Source organism: Polypterus senegalus, chromosome 2 (assembly GCF_016835505.1).
Source record: "Polypterus senegalus isolate Bchr_013 chromosome 2, ASM1683550v1, whole genome shotgun sequence".
NCBI classification, from domain to species: Eukaryota; Metazoa; Chordata; class Cladistia; order Polypteriformes; family Polypteridae; genus Polypterus; species Polypterus senegalus.
The window spans coordinates 4,418,706-4,433,209 of record NC_053155.1 but is presented as its reverse complement, the minus strand read 5'-3'; the positions used below and the strand labels follow the sequence as shown (position 1 = coordinate 4,433,209).

Here is a 14,504-nt window from a genome sequence, read left to right as displayed (position 1 = left end):
ATTAAATTAGTAGCAGAGCTGAGAGGAGAACAAAAAGAAGAAAGAGGAGAATTTAGGGGAGAGTGGACGGGGGGCTCCGTCACTGACAGGGGGTCAGTCTGATCACCACTGCTGGTCTTCTCATGTGTAGATAGTCAGCTGACGTCCAGACCTCCTCAGCTCCTCCTCTACTGACCTCAGGTTCCTCTTCTCACTCTCACTGATCCCGTTAAACCGCAGCCTGTGAGAAGACACAAGTGTGAGTTACAAACAGCAGGGGCGCGACACACACACACTGCACTGTCACACTGACAAGCCCCCTGATGTCACCCAGAATTCCTCTCAGTGTCTGTGCTCATCTGAGTCACATGACGTGTGTGTCGGTCTGTCAGTCACTCAGTCCACTCACCGATTGGTCAACATCATCTGAAGGCCTGCTGGTCGCGTCACATTTCATAGAGAAGGTGGTCTGTCCAGTTGGCGTGCTGTTGTCCCCTCTGTCCCCCTGCTGTCACTTCCTGTCTGTCTCTCTAGTGCTCCGTCTCTCTTCATTTTCTCTTCTTTCTCCTCCTCACTCTCATGTCTTCTCTCATTTCGTCTCCTGCTCGTCTCTCATCCTCCATCTTGTTTCTTCCTCTTGTCCACTGATCCCCTGTCTGCTGCTCTGCTCTTTCTTGTTTGTTAATAATGACCCTCAGCCCCCAGACTGTCATGTCCCCCTCTCCTCCTGTCCACACTGTCTGCTGTCCTGATCCCCCTGTGTCCTTGTCCCCCTGTCTCTGGCTGGACACTCAGCTGCTGTCCATTTCTTCTTCTTCTTGTCCATCTCACACTCCTCCTCCTCCTCTCTTCCTCTGTCTGTCTCTCCTTATCTTTGTTGTCCTTCCTGTCTGTCACCTCAGTCAGCTCCACTTGTCACTGTCACTCTGGTCACTCCATGTGCTGTCATGTGATCAGCCCGCCCATCAATAACACATTCACACCCCCACCCCTCCCCCTCTTTACTCACCACAGTCCTTTTAATTTACAGTTGTCACTCCTGAGCCCCTCACTCAGCTGACGAGCCCCTGAATCTCCCAGGTTGTTTCTGTTCATGTCCAGTGCAGTCAGCCGTGAGTTTGGAGACGAGAGGACCGAGGAGAGAGCTGAGCAGCAGGCCGAGGTGAGACCACAAGAGTTCAACCTGTGGAGAAGAAGAGAGACGAGTGAGGACAGACAGACAGACAGAAGGACACACAGCACAAGGGCTCAATGACTGCCGTCTTCACTGAAATGCACTTTGAACCTGAGACCACTGCTGTCTTTATAAGATAAGGCGCGATATACCTAACAGCATCTTCTGCCTTCCTACCACACTAACTGGTGATAAGTCACCAAAGTGACATGTGGACACTGGACAGGAATGTGAAGGACATGAGGCTGACAGTGTCCTGCACTCGAGGGTCCAGACAGACTTGTCAAAGCCAATGACAGCGGAGGGACCACCTTGGATTTGTGTCTGTAACTGAGGACTCAGCACATGGAGGGGCTTTGACTGATTTGCAGGACCCCATCCACAGATTCCTGTTAGACACACCGGTCACTGCTGGACATCAGAGAGCGTGACACTCAAGTGTCTGTCATGGTGAGCTCTCCTGATGTCAGACCACATAGACGATGAGGACACTCTGTCTGTCTATTGTGACAAAGACTGGACTGACTGTGTGATCAGTGACATAATGGACAGGGTGGACAGAACTGACATGTGACACTTCTGACACTCACACGTCACATGCTGACCGGTGCCACTGACCAGCTGACCTCAGTCCACTAAAGGCCTCACTGCTGGTGACCTCAGTTTTCTTATTTCTCTCCTAATTTGTAATAAAGCCAGTGGACGAGCTCTGAATGGACACTCAGCATCCCAAAGTCCAGTCCCTGGGCACAGAGGTGGTCTGAGTGGACTGTGAAGTGACCCCCATTACTGCTGACCACTGCTGTCCACTCCCAGCTCTCCTCTGACCTGAGCTGCCCATTCAGAGCAAAATGGCAGAGTGACCTGCTAGCATCGCCACCTGCTGGTAGGTGTTAGAAATGACACAAGTGACATCTCAGTGACATCAAACCACACGGAGAATTAAAGAAGAAAAAGACAAGAAGAACAGCAGCTGGGCCACCGAAAGAGAAAAGAATCAGAAGATCACAAGAAGAACACGTCAGGGGCTCAGAAAAGGACGAGAATCATCAGGAATTCAGCAGTCCGGACCACCAGGATTAACTCACCTGTGAAGATCAGGAAACAAATCACAAGAACAACAACACATCCCATAATAAACAGACAGAATATGAGAGAAGGTGAAAAGAAAACCAAACAATCGTCTCTTCATAGCTCAGTCCTAAATCACAAGAAAATCCTTTAAGTTCTGAAGACACAAGTGAAGTCCCCCATGGCAGTCTTTTTGAGGGGTCCTGCTTCTCGAGGTCAGACCACATAAACCTCACAGTCTGAGGGCCAACGTGATTCTCTCAATGACTTCTTCAGGGCAAACAATAAAACATAACACACGATACTAAAGAAATCCTAAAAATGACGTGTGTGACATTAAAGAGTGTTGGTGTCCACTGCAGCTGTCCCCGTGTTTAGGACCCCCCGTCATTTGTGTGTTCTCAATATCACATTAGGATACGCTGGTTAAGGCCGATGTCTGCAGACACTTTGAACATTCAAATGAGGACATGTCCTCTGTTCAAGGTGCCAGCATTGTAATGAAGGGTGACACCATTGTCATCAATCAAGTGACGATTTGTCTAAGAAACAGGCAAGACTTGAGCTGTGAGGGTAGAATACATGACAATGGAGTCATGTCACAAGTCTGATGTGCAGGACACCAAAAGAGGAGCACGTGGACATCAGGAGCATAAAAGTGACATCAGAGATGGGCTGAGCAAATGTCACTTTGTCACTAAGGGTCACAAGATGGGACAACTGAAGTCACAAACCAATAGAAAGTGCTGGGGATTGTGATGGACATTTTGAGACAACAGGAAGTGAACTGGACTGTCAAACTGGGAACAACAGTAGCTGCTGATCTGCCGAGGTGACAAGGAGCACACGAAGGCTTAGTGTCTTTAGGGGAGATGGTGGTGATGGGTGGTCTGCGGCGCCCTTTATTAAATAAGGTGACACATATGTGGTGTGTGTGTGTGTGTGTGTGTGTGTGTGTGTGTGTGTGTGTGTGTACTCCAGAATACTGACATCTGTCAGTCTGACCTGAGGACAGTAGGCCACAGAGACTCGCGTTCAACACGTCACAGTCACTGAAGGGACATCTTTAGTGTCCTCATGAGAAGAAACTCATCTGAGTGAAGGGGACAACCATGTGCTCAAGACGCCTGCCCTGAAGACTCGGCCTGATGTCACGTCCTGCACCAGCTTAGCCTGCTCAGGTCAAACCTCAGTGACAAGTGACTGTGACGATGCGGGTTCTACTTTATGCTCCTATCTGCCTTTTGGGAGCCCTTGAACCCGACACCATTGGTAATGTCACCGATGAGCTAGACAGTGAGGCACAAACAGTGAAGTAATGGGATGGTGGAAAAAGTGCAAAGAGCTGTTATTTAAAATCAACAAACCAAAACAGTGTTCAAATAAATAAGTGCAGCGTCTCTCAATAATCTTCATATTAATAATCCCACAGTCCAAAGACATGCAGGTTAGGTGGATTAGTGACCCTAAATTGTCCCTAGTGTGTGATTTGTGTGTGTGTGATTGGTGTGTGTGTGTGTGTGTGTGTGTCCTGAGGTGGGCTGGCGCCCTGCCCGGGGTTTGTTTCCTGCCCTGTGCCCTGTGTTGGCTGGGATTGGCTCCAGCAGACCCCCATGACCCTGTAGTAAGGATATAGAAGGTTGGACACTGGATGGATGGATAAAACGCTGTGACTTGTGGAGGTTAAAATCAATCAATAAATCGTTAAAAACTGAGGTTATAACCATGGCTGGAAGCCGTCTTTTTTAAAACACATCCCGGTGCCTTTCTGCTGGTGACTCCCCTGCTTCTCCCGTCCAGGCTATGCACCTGGGGAGCCACCCTACCTGCAGCTGACCTTCTTTTTGACTTCTACTGCTGGTCTGTTTCCCTTGCTGATCTCTGGCTCCGGTGGGCTTCACCTGACCGTGACTTGGGCTCCCCAGTGACCAGGGCGCTAACGCTGGGGCTTTCACATCCCAAGTCCCGACTCCCGCTGCCTTCCTGCCTTATGCAGCGAGCCATCCTCCTTTTGGTCACTGCCACTCCTCAATAATGCTCAGCAGGAGTGACCACTACCGACTGCTCCCGGGGTGCCAGCCAAACACCCCATGAGGGCTCACTGTCCAGCTGCCTTTTGTTCGTCCTGCTCAGCTCACACACGGCCTTCTCCTCTCTGCTTCCTGCTTCATTAACCTCCGGTTCTTTCCTGTACTCTCCCTCTAGCCGCCTGGCCTTCTACAGTATTTATTACGGGACGTGGGTCAGATGTGGCAATTAGCAGCTCCCGGTGCCAATATACGAGATGAGGACGACTCCTCACCTGTGCACTTAAGTGAGGACCTCACAAATCACATGGGAACTGCTCCGGCCACACATACCACACCACCTCTCTAAGCGCGAGTGCGCTGATTATTTATATAAAAAGTGGCCCTGTTGACGTGAGCTGTGGACCTGATACACCACAGTGACATGTTTAGGACGGGGAGGAGACCTGGGGGTCCACATGTGTTTCCTCCTTTTCTCTCAGTAGTTTGTCCTTCACAGTTTCTTCTTCTTATTTGATGTTTAAAGACTTTGAGCTGCTGAGGTGGTCAGTTAGACCCCATGAGTGTGGACCCTCTGTGATGGCCTGTCCATCCTGCTTGTGTTCAGTTCCTGCTACTGGGAGAGGCCCCCTGACACTTAGTGACCAGAATCAGAGTGACATTACTGGGCAGGTGCCACCACATGGACTGGGAATTTGTGAGGACATACTGGGAAAATAAAGAAGAAGAAGATCAGAATAAGAGAAATAGAAATGAGGCGTCATGAAGATGAGATCTGCAAAGACTGGAGCAAATTTTCAAGTGTGTGAGTGTGAGGGACAGCTGGTGGGGTGTCAGAGAAAAGGACATGTGGGGGACAAACCTGCTATGGGGGACACAAGAGGGACGACAAGGAGAGACGAGCAGAAGACACAAAGAGTGACGAGTGAGTGTGAGTGCAGATGATGACGTGTGCACAAAGACATGGCCACTGGACTAAAAGAGTGTAAAGCAGGGTGTGCAGGAGAAGAGCAAAGTGCTCAAGATCTGCAGGGGCACCCAGTGGACACTTTATTAGGCACACTAGGTGGGCACCTCGGCCTCTAAAGAGCCTGAATTCTCCAAGGTGTTGACCCCTAGAGACACATGAATGGCTTCTTATGGATTTCTGTCTCCATGTTGACATCACGCAGTCCTTCAGACTTCTCAGCCTCACATTTCTGCTCCTCACTTGCAGTCCCAGCTCATCCCATGAAGTGCTTTATTGGACTGGACAGGCAGACATTGGTGTCAACTGAAGTCACCGTCATGTTAGATGAGCCACCTTGAGGTGACACCTGCTCTGTGACATGTCATGTTATCCTGCTGAGATCCTCCATTTTTAAAAGTGTTCGCTCTCAGCTGATTATCAGTTACGTGGACGATGAGTTAGGAGGCCACGACACTCTTGAGAACTTCAGACAGAATAGAGAAGTGAGTGATGGACTGAGACTTGTTATCTCAGATTGTCACATCAAGATCAGACTGTCATAATGGGGGGATACAGAAGAGACCTTCAGGTCGATGGCACAGACGTGGTGTCACAGGATTGATTAATTATTTTGATGACAGTGAGGATTAGGACATGAAGATAGGATTTGAGAAGAGTGGAGGAGATGGGGTCCGGTGCTCAAGTAGGTGGTCTCATCTGACAGAGCAGGTCCTCCTCTCTTCCTCTGTCTGTCTCTCCTTGTCTTTGTTGTCCTTCCTGTCTGTCACCTCAGTCAGCTCCACTTGTCACTGTCACTCTGGTCACTCCATGTGATGTCATGTCATCAACCCGCCCATCAATAACACATTCACAACCCCACCCCTCCCCCTCTTTACTCACAGCAGTGTCTCTAATTTACAGTTGTCACTCCTGAGACCCTCACTCAGCTGACAAGCCCCTGAATCTCCCAGGTTGTTTGTTGTTCAGGTTCAGTTCAGTCAGCCATGAGTTTGGAGACGAGAGGACCGAGGAGAGAGCTGAGCAGCAGGCCGAGGTGAGACCACAAGAGAACAACCTGTGGAGAAGAAGAGAGAGAGTGAGTGACAGACAGACAGACAGACAGAAAGACACACAGCACAAGGGCTCAATGACTGCGCCGTCTTCACTGAAATGCACTTTGACCCTGAGACCACCACAGTGCTTATAAGGTAAGGCACTATATACCTGACAACATCTTCTGCCTTCCTGCCACACTGACTGGTGACACGTCACTCAAAGTGACATGTGGACAGGAATGTGAAGGAACGTGAGGCTGACAGTGTCCTGCACTCTAAGGTCCAGACAGACTTGTCAAAGCCAATGACAGCAGAGGGACCACCTTGGATTTGTGTCTGTAACTGAGGACTCAGCACATGGAGGGGCTTTGACTGATTTGCAGGACCCCATCCACAGATTCCTGTTAGACATGCCGGTCACTGCTGGACATCGGAGAGCGACACTCGAGTGTCTGTCATGGTGGGCTCTCCTGATGTCAGACTACTTAGACGATGAGGACACTCTGTCTGTCTATTGTGACAAAGACTGGACTGACTGTGTGATCAGTGACATAATGGACAGGGTGGGCAGGACTGACATGTGACACTTCTGACACTCACACGTCACATGCTGACCGGTGCCACTGACCAGCTGACCTCAGTCCACTAAAGGCCTCACTGCTGGTGACCTCAGTTTTCTTATTTCTCTCCTAATTTGTAATAAAGCCAGTGGACGAGCTCTAAATGGACACTCAGCATCCCAAAGTCCAGTCCCCTGGGCACAGAGGTGGTCTGAGTGGACTGTGAAGTGACCCCATTACTGCTGACCACTGCTGTCCACTCCCAGCTCTCCTCTGACCTGAGCTGCCAATTCAGAGCAAAATGGCAGAGTGACCTGCTAGCATCGCCACCTGCTGGTAGGAGTTAGAAATGACACAAGTGACATCTCAGTGACATCAAACCACAGGGAGAATTAAAGAAGAAAAAGACCAGAAGAACAGCAGCTGGGCCACCGAAAGAGAAAAGAATCAGATGATCACAAGAAGAACACATCAGGGGCTCAGAAAAGGACAAGAATCATCAGGAATTCAGGGATTAACTCACCGGTGAAGATCAGGAAACAAATCAAAAAGAACAACAACACATCCCATAAACAGACAGAATATGAGAGAATGTGAAAAGAAAACCAAACGGATCGTCTCTTCAGCTCAGTCCTAAATCACAAAGAAAATCATTTTTGGCAGATGCCTGGGGAAGACCTGGCGGGATGCTTTGAAGGACGGAAGAGGGTCTACACCCACTCTCAGACCACATTGGGGCTGCCACCCTGGTTGCTATGAGGACCACAGGTACATAGCTTTGAAGCTCAAACCTGTGGGGGCTTGTGGTCACCGCAAGAGGGCCTCGGTGCCATCCCTGGACCTCATACTTCTGCCACACCAGGAAGTGCTGGGGTGAAGAAGAGCAGGGATACAGCTTCCGGGGATGCAGCCGGCACTTCCGCCACACTGGGCCTTCGGTGGGATGTTCAGAACACACCTGGAGCACATCCACAAGCTTATTAAAGGGCTGCCTCCCTTTAGACAATTTCTGGAGTCAGGTGAAGAGAGAGGACTAAGCTTGGAGAGGAAAGTGGAGGCGGCCGAAGAAGGAAGGCCCATGCGTGAGAGGCCAGGAGTTTGGTGAAGTCTGTGGGTTGTGTGGCACTATTTGACATTGTAAATATTGTAGAAAATAAACGTGTGGTGATCATTTACAACATGTCTGCCTGTCTGTGTCCCAGGCTCATTCCACACCATTTAGTTCTGAAGACACAAGTGAAGTCCCCATGGCAGTCTGTTTGAGGGGTCCTGCTTCTCGAGGTCAGACCACATAAACCTCACAGTCTGAGGGCCACACGATTCTCTCAATGACTTCTTCAGGGCAAACAATAAAACATAGCACACGTTGCTAAATAAATCCTAAAATGACGTGTGTGACATTAAAGAGTGTTGGTGTCCACTGCAGCTGTCCCCGTGTTTAGGACCCCCCGTCATTTGTGTGTTCTTGATATCACATTAGGATATGTTGGTTTAGGCCGATGTCTGCACACACTTTGAACATTCAAATGATGACATGTCCTCTGTTCAAGGTGCCAGCATTGTAATAAAGGGGTGACACTATTGTCATCAATTAAGTGACGATTTGTCAAAGAAACATGTAAGACTCGAGCTGTGAGGGTAGAATACATGACAATGGGGTCACGTCACAAGTCTGATGTGCAGGACATCAACAGAGGGGCACGTGGACATCAGGAGCATAAAAGTGACATCAGAGATGGGCTGAGCAAATGTCACTTTGTCACTAAGGGTCACAAGTTGGGACAACTGAAGTCACAAACCAATAGAAAGTGCTGGGGATTGGGATGGACACTTTGAGGCCACAGGAAGTGAACTGGACTGTCAAACTGGGAACAACAGTAGCTGCTGATCTGCTGAGGTGACAAGGGAGCACATGAGGACTTAGTGACTTTGGGAGAGATGGTGGTGATGGGTGGTCTGCAGTATCCTTTATTAAATAAGGTGACACATATGTGGTGTGTGTGTGTGTGTGTGTACTCCAAAATACTGACATCTGTTAGTCTGACCTGAGGACAGCATTGAGAGAATCACAGAACACATTGGCCATCAGACTGTGAGGTTTATGTGGTCGGACCTCGAGAATCAGGTCCCCTCAAACAGGCTGCCATGGGGGCTTCACTTGAGCCTTTAGAGGGATTTGTGTGTGTGATGAGGTACTAGGCTATGAACAGACACTTATTTGATGTTCTCGTCACATTCTGTTTGTTTATTATGGGATGTTCTTGTTCTTTGGATTTGTTTCCTGATCTTCACAGGCCGATGGCGATGAGCTGAGCTGCTGAATTCCTGATGACCCTGAGCTCCTCTCAGACCATCACAGTTCTCTTTGGGGTCTTTGAATTCTTTCCTTTTGTATTTGAGCTTTTTCTTGGGCGTTAGAAATGCACAGCCCTTCCACATTTGGGGTCACATGACTGCCAACTTTGTCATCCAATCAGGCAGGACAGGCCAATGGACAGTAAGTGGGTGGGTTAAAGATGGCAGGACCTTCACTAAGCTTTAAAATATCAAACCCCACCAAAAGTAACACAAGTCAGCCATCTGCTCTGTCAAAGCTCAGGTGTCACCGAAGAAAGTGTGGTCCAGTGGCTCAAGGACAGGCCTGACAACCAAAGGGACGCCAGTTCAAATCCCACCCTGACTCACTTGTGTCACCTTGAATGACCAGCAAAGAGGTCACAGGACTTTGAGTGACATAAAGCCAAGAGTCACAATAAAGGGAACTGAACTGGAAATATGAATAGCATTGAGAAAACGATGATGAGGATGAATGTGCTGTGACAAGTCAGTCAGTAAATATTCAGAGAAAATGTTAAATGACATCAAATCAGAGAGCGTGAGTTCAAATCACAGCTGTAAGCCAAAGCCCTCAGTGCGCTGCCTTCACACTTTGGATGAAATTGATGGACACAATGAGATCTGAAGAACGAGATGGACAAGACAAAGCTCAGTGGTGATCGTCAGGTGACAGTCTTGTCCTTATTATTAATATTATTATTATTATCAGGACTGTGATGGAGAAGTTCTCTCAAGGTGATCAGACGTGTTCATCTGACAGTCTAGGACATCTTATAAGACATCTGAGTGTCTGCGTCAGTCAGCCCCTGCAGGTCCCTAAGTCCTGCCCTCTGCTGGTGAGGCCGTGTCACTCGCTCTTTGGGTTTCTCTTCTTCATTTCCAGCTCTCACTTCTTCATTCTCCTTCTTCCTGACTGCACATTTGCTTCTCTTTTTGTTCTCCACTCTCCTGTCCCCTGATATCCCATAATAACTTCTCCATTTCCATCTCCTTTAATGTTGGCCTCCTCCTATCCCATAATGCCAGCAGTCAGTCATTTTTTCCTGAAGTTTGTAACATTTGCTGAACTCTGATCACTGATTGGCTCATACAGCACACAGCCTTAGTGTCTACAAGCCACAGAGACTCGGGTTCAACACACGTCCACAGTCACTGAGGGGACATCATTAGTGTCCTCAAGGAGAAGAAAGTCATCTGAGAGAAGGAAACAAAACCGCGAGGGTCTGCCGTGGTCCGCCATGTGCTCAGGACACTTGCCTGAAGACTCAGCCTGATGTCACGCTCCTGCACCAGCTTAGCCTGCGAGGTCAGACATCAGTGACAAGTGACATGTTTAGGATGGGGAGGGAGAACTGGGTCCACATGTGTTTCCTCTTTTCCTCAGTAGTTTTCCTTCAGTTTTTCTTCTTTTTTATTTGATGTTTAAAGACTTTGAGGCGCTGAGGTGGTCAGTAGACCCTGAGTGTGGACCCTCTGTGATGGCCTGTCCATCCTGCTTGTGTTCAGTTCCTGCTACTGGGGAGGCCCTGCCACCTAGTGACCCCAACCAGGAGTGACCAGAATCAGAGTGACCTTAGGCAGGTCCACCACATGGACTGGGAATTTGGAAGGACATACTGGGAGAATAAAGAGAAGAAGAAGATCAAAATAAGAGAAATAGAAATAGTGTCATGAAGATGAGATCTGCACAGACAGGAGCAAAGGTTCAAATGTGTGAGTGTGAGGGGCAGCCTGGTGAAGTATAAGAGAAAAGGTCATGCGGGGGACAAACTTGCTATGGGACACAAGAGGGACAACAAGGAGAGACGCAGAGACACCAAGAGTTCTTTGAGTGTGAGTGCAGATGATGACGTGCACAAAGACATGGCCCTGGACTAAAGAGTGTAAGGGTGTGCAGAAGAAGAGCAAAGTGCTCAAGATCTGCAGGGGCACCCAGTGAGCACTTTATTAGGCACACCAGTTAGGCCTCCTCTGCCTCTAAAGAGCCTGGAATTCTCCAAGACCTTGACCCCTTGAGACACATGAATGTCTCCTTATGGATTTCTGTCTCCATGTTGACATCACGAGTCCTTCAGACTTCTCAGCCTCACATTTCTGCTCCTCACTTGTAGTTCCAGCTCATCCCAGAAGTGCTTTATTGGTCTGGACAAGCAGCCACTGGTGTCAACTGAAGTCACCATCATGTTAGATGAGCCACCTTGATGTGACACCTGCTCTGCTGACATGTTAGTGTTATCCTGCTGAGATCCGCCATTTTTAAAAGTGTCCACTCTCAGCTGATTATCAGTTATGTGACGGTGAGTTAGGAGGCCACGACCTTTGAGAACTTCAGACAGAATAGAGAAGTGAGTGATGGACTGAGACTCTGTTATCTCAGATTGTCACATCAAGACCAGACTGTCCTAATGGGGGATACAGAAGAGACCTTCAGGGTCACTGGCACAGAGCGGTGTCACAGGATGGATTTATTATTGTGATGACACTCAGGATTAGGACATGAAGACAGGAATTGAGGAGACTGGTCGAGATGGGGTCCGGGGCTCAAGTAGGTGGTCTCATCTGACAGAGCAGGTCATCCTTATCTTCCTCTGTCTGTCTCTCCTTATCTTTGTTGTCCATCCTATCTGTCACCTCAGTCAGCTCCACTTGTCACTGTCACTCTGGTCACTCCATGTGCTGTCATGTGATCAGTCCGCCCATCAATAACACATTCACATCCCCACCCCTCCCCGTCTTTACTCACACCAGTGCCTTTAATTTACAGTTGTCACTCCTGAGACCCCTCACTAAGCTGATGAGCCCCTGAATCTCCCAGGTTGTTGTCGCCAAGTTCAGAAATGTCAGCTGTGAGTTTGGAGATGAGAGGACCGAGGAGAGAGCTGAGCAGCAGGCCGAGGTGAGACCACATAGACCTGAGCCTGTGAAGAAGAAGAGAGACAAGTGAGGACAGACAGAGAGACAAAAGGACACACAGCACAAGGGCTCAATGACTGCGCCGTTTCACTGAAATGCACTTTGACCCTGAGACCACGTGTCCTTATAAGGTAAGGCTCTATATACCTGACCGCTGTCTTCTGCCTTTCTACCACACTGACTGGTGACAAGTCACCAAAGTGACATGTGGACACATGAGGCTGACAGTGTCCTGCACCTCGAGGGTCCAGACAGACTTGTCAAAGCCGGTGACAGCGGAGGGACCACCTTGGATTTGTGTCTGTAACTGAGGACTCAGCACATGGAGGGGCTTTTTGACTGATTTGCAGGACCCCATCCACAGATTCCTGTCAGACCGCCGTCACTGCTGGACATCGGAGAGCACGACACTCAAGTGTCTGTCATGGTGGGCTCTCCTGATGTCAGACCACTTAGACTGATGAGGACACTCTGTCCGTGTATTGTGACAAAGACTGGACTGACTGTGTGATCAGTGACATAATGGACAGGGTGGGTGGACTGATATGTGACACTTCTGACACTCACATGTCACATGCTGACCGGTGCCACTGACCAGCTGACCTCAGTCCACTAAAGGCCTCACTGCATGGTGACCTCAGTTTTTCTTATTTCTCTCCTAATTTGTAATAAAGCCAGTGGACGAGCTCTGAATGGACACTCAGCATCCCAAAGTCCAGTCCCCGGGCACAGAGCTGGTCTGAGTGGACTGTGAGGTGACCCCATTACTGCTGACCACTGCTGTCCACTCTCAGCTCTCCTCTGACCTTAACTGCCTATTCAGAGCAAAATGGCAGAGTGGGGTTTACTAAAATTCTCCATGCTGTCCTGACCTCGACCTTTTACATTTAATTTTCAGTCCAGGGTGTCATGACGGTGTTTTTTAGATTTGAAAAATGGAAAACTTTAATGCAGTACACATACACATCTTTCTTATTTAAAGATCAAAAAATTTCTTTTCCTGTCTATCAAGCCTTAAAATCAAGTCCTCCTCACACCATTCATGTCCAATTTGGGTTCCACCTCCAGATCAGAAAAGCAGCACACCTCCTCCTCCGCTCTTTGGATTCACTGAAGTCCGAGTTCTCTGATTTTCTCTAAGCCTGATGAAGTCTTTTGCCATAAAGGATAATAAATAATGACCGTTCTTATTGATCGTATGCTCATCCTTAAGCCAACACAGTGGGATCTTTAAAACTCTTGTTGTCCTCCTCCAATAACTGAGAAAAACCACATTCGCCACTTCTTTGATCAAAGTCTTACAAAACTAATTTTAAAAGCAATGGACATGTAAACAAGAATTAAAATGAGGGGTTCATTGAAAAGTGAAGGGATTTGGATGGCACTCTCTGAAGAAAGGAGCTTATAAGTAATATACCCCTTGTAAAATTTGGGTAATGGAGTGAGATCAAACCTGCTCAAGTCAATCAGCAATAACTGTACATCAAAACCGCCCTATTTCTATCCATAAACCAGTCCTCTGTACAATTAAATCCCACTCCACCCAGTACGATGATCATTATTAGTAAATTCATCCAAACCCCATTAATAATTAAAAAATCCACCCTGGCAGTGCCGTATTGGGGCATAAACATTAATAAAACCAATGAGTGGGGCCATCCTCTGCCTGCACAACAACAGTCCCAGCCATAACTCAGTCACCTTTGTGATTTACTAATCACAGCTCACCCCAGCTCACACTGGTGCCCATTCACAAAATTAATATTCTAAAAACACAATGGTGTATACGTGAAAAGCTGTAAAAGGCAATTTTTAGAACAACTGGCTTAAAGCATTACTTGAATGAAGCGGCAGTGATGATAATGTGAATTGGTCATCTGATTTTGACCGCGAATAGTGAAACTGATGCATATGGCACTGTACAACCGAACCCGTCATGTATATATGGTCACATGAAGCTGCTGCCTGGCAAAAGGGCAAAATGAGCTACAATCAGAGTGGAAACACAAAGAGCTTAATAATAATAATAATACATTTTATTTATATAGCGCCTTTCCATGCTCAAGAGCACTTACAGAATATAAGAAGAACGGCAGGGTATACAGTATATAGCATGAGTACAAAGGAAATAAAAAAGAAATAAATAAGATTAAGACAGTAAATTCAGAGAAAGCCACAACAGACAACATAATGGATGGTCTCGCACACACACACAGGTTACACCCAGAGCATCTGATATGGATAAATGAGAGAAGGGAATGAAGTCAAGTAGAGCTAAAAGCCTTCCTGAACAGATGAGTTTGAGTTGTTTTTAAAAGAATTCATGGAGTCAGCTGATGATTATTTCGGTAGGTCATTCCAGAGTCTGGGCTATACAGCTGAAGGCCCTGTCACCCATGGAGTGTAGATTAGTGTGGGGCACAACAAGATTGCCAGAAT

The 14,504-nt window shown here is 47.9% G+C and overlaps 1 long non-coding RNA gene across 1 annotated transcript; it reads right to left on the bottom strand.

Moving 5' to 3' along the window:
* On the bottom strand, positions 1–11,974 carry LOC120521623. The gene is made up of 3 exons (XR_005632177.1): positions 11,896–11,974; positions 989–1,162; positions 1–220 (listed from the first exon to the last, which is right to left on the bottom strand). It is a non-coding gene; the product is annotated as an uncharacterized LOC120521623 (long non-coding RNA).
* Positions 11,975–14,504: the final 2,530 nt, after the last annotated feature.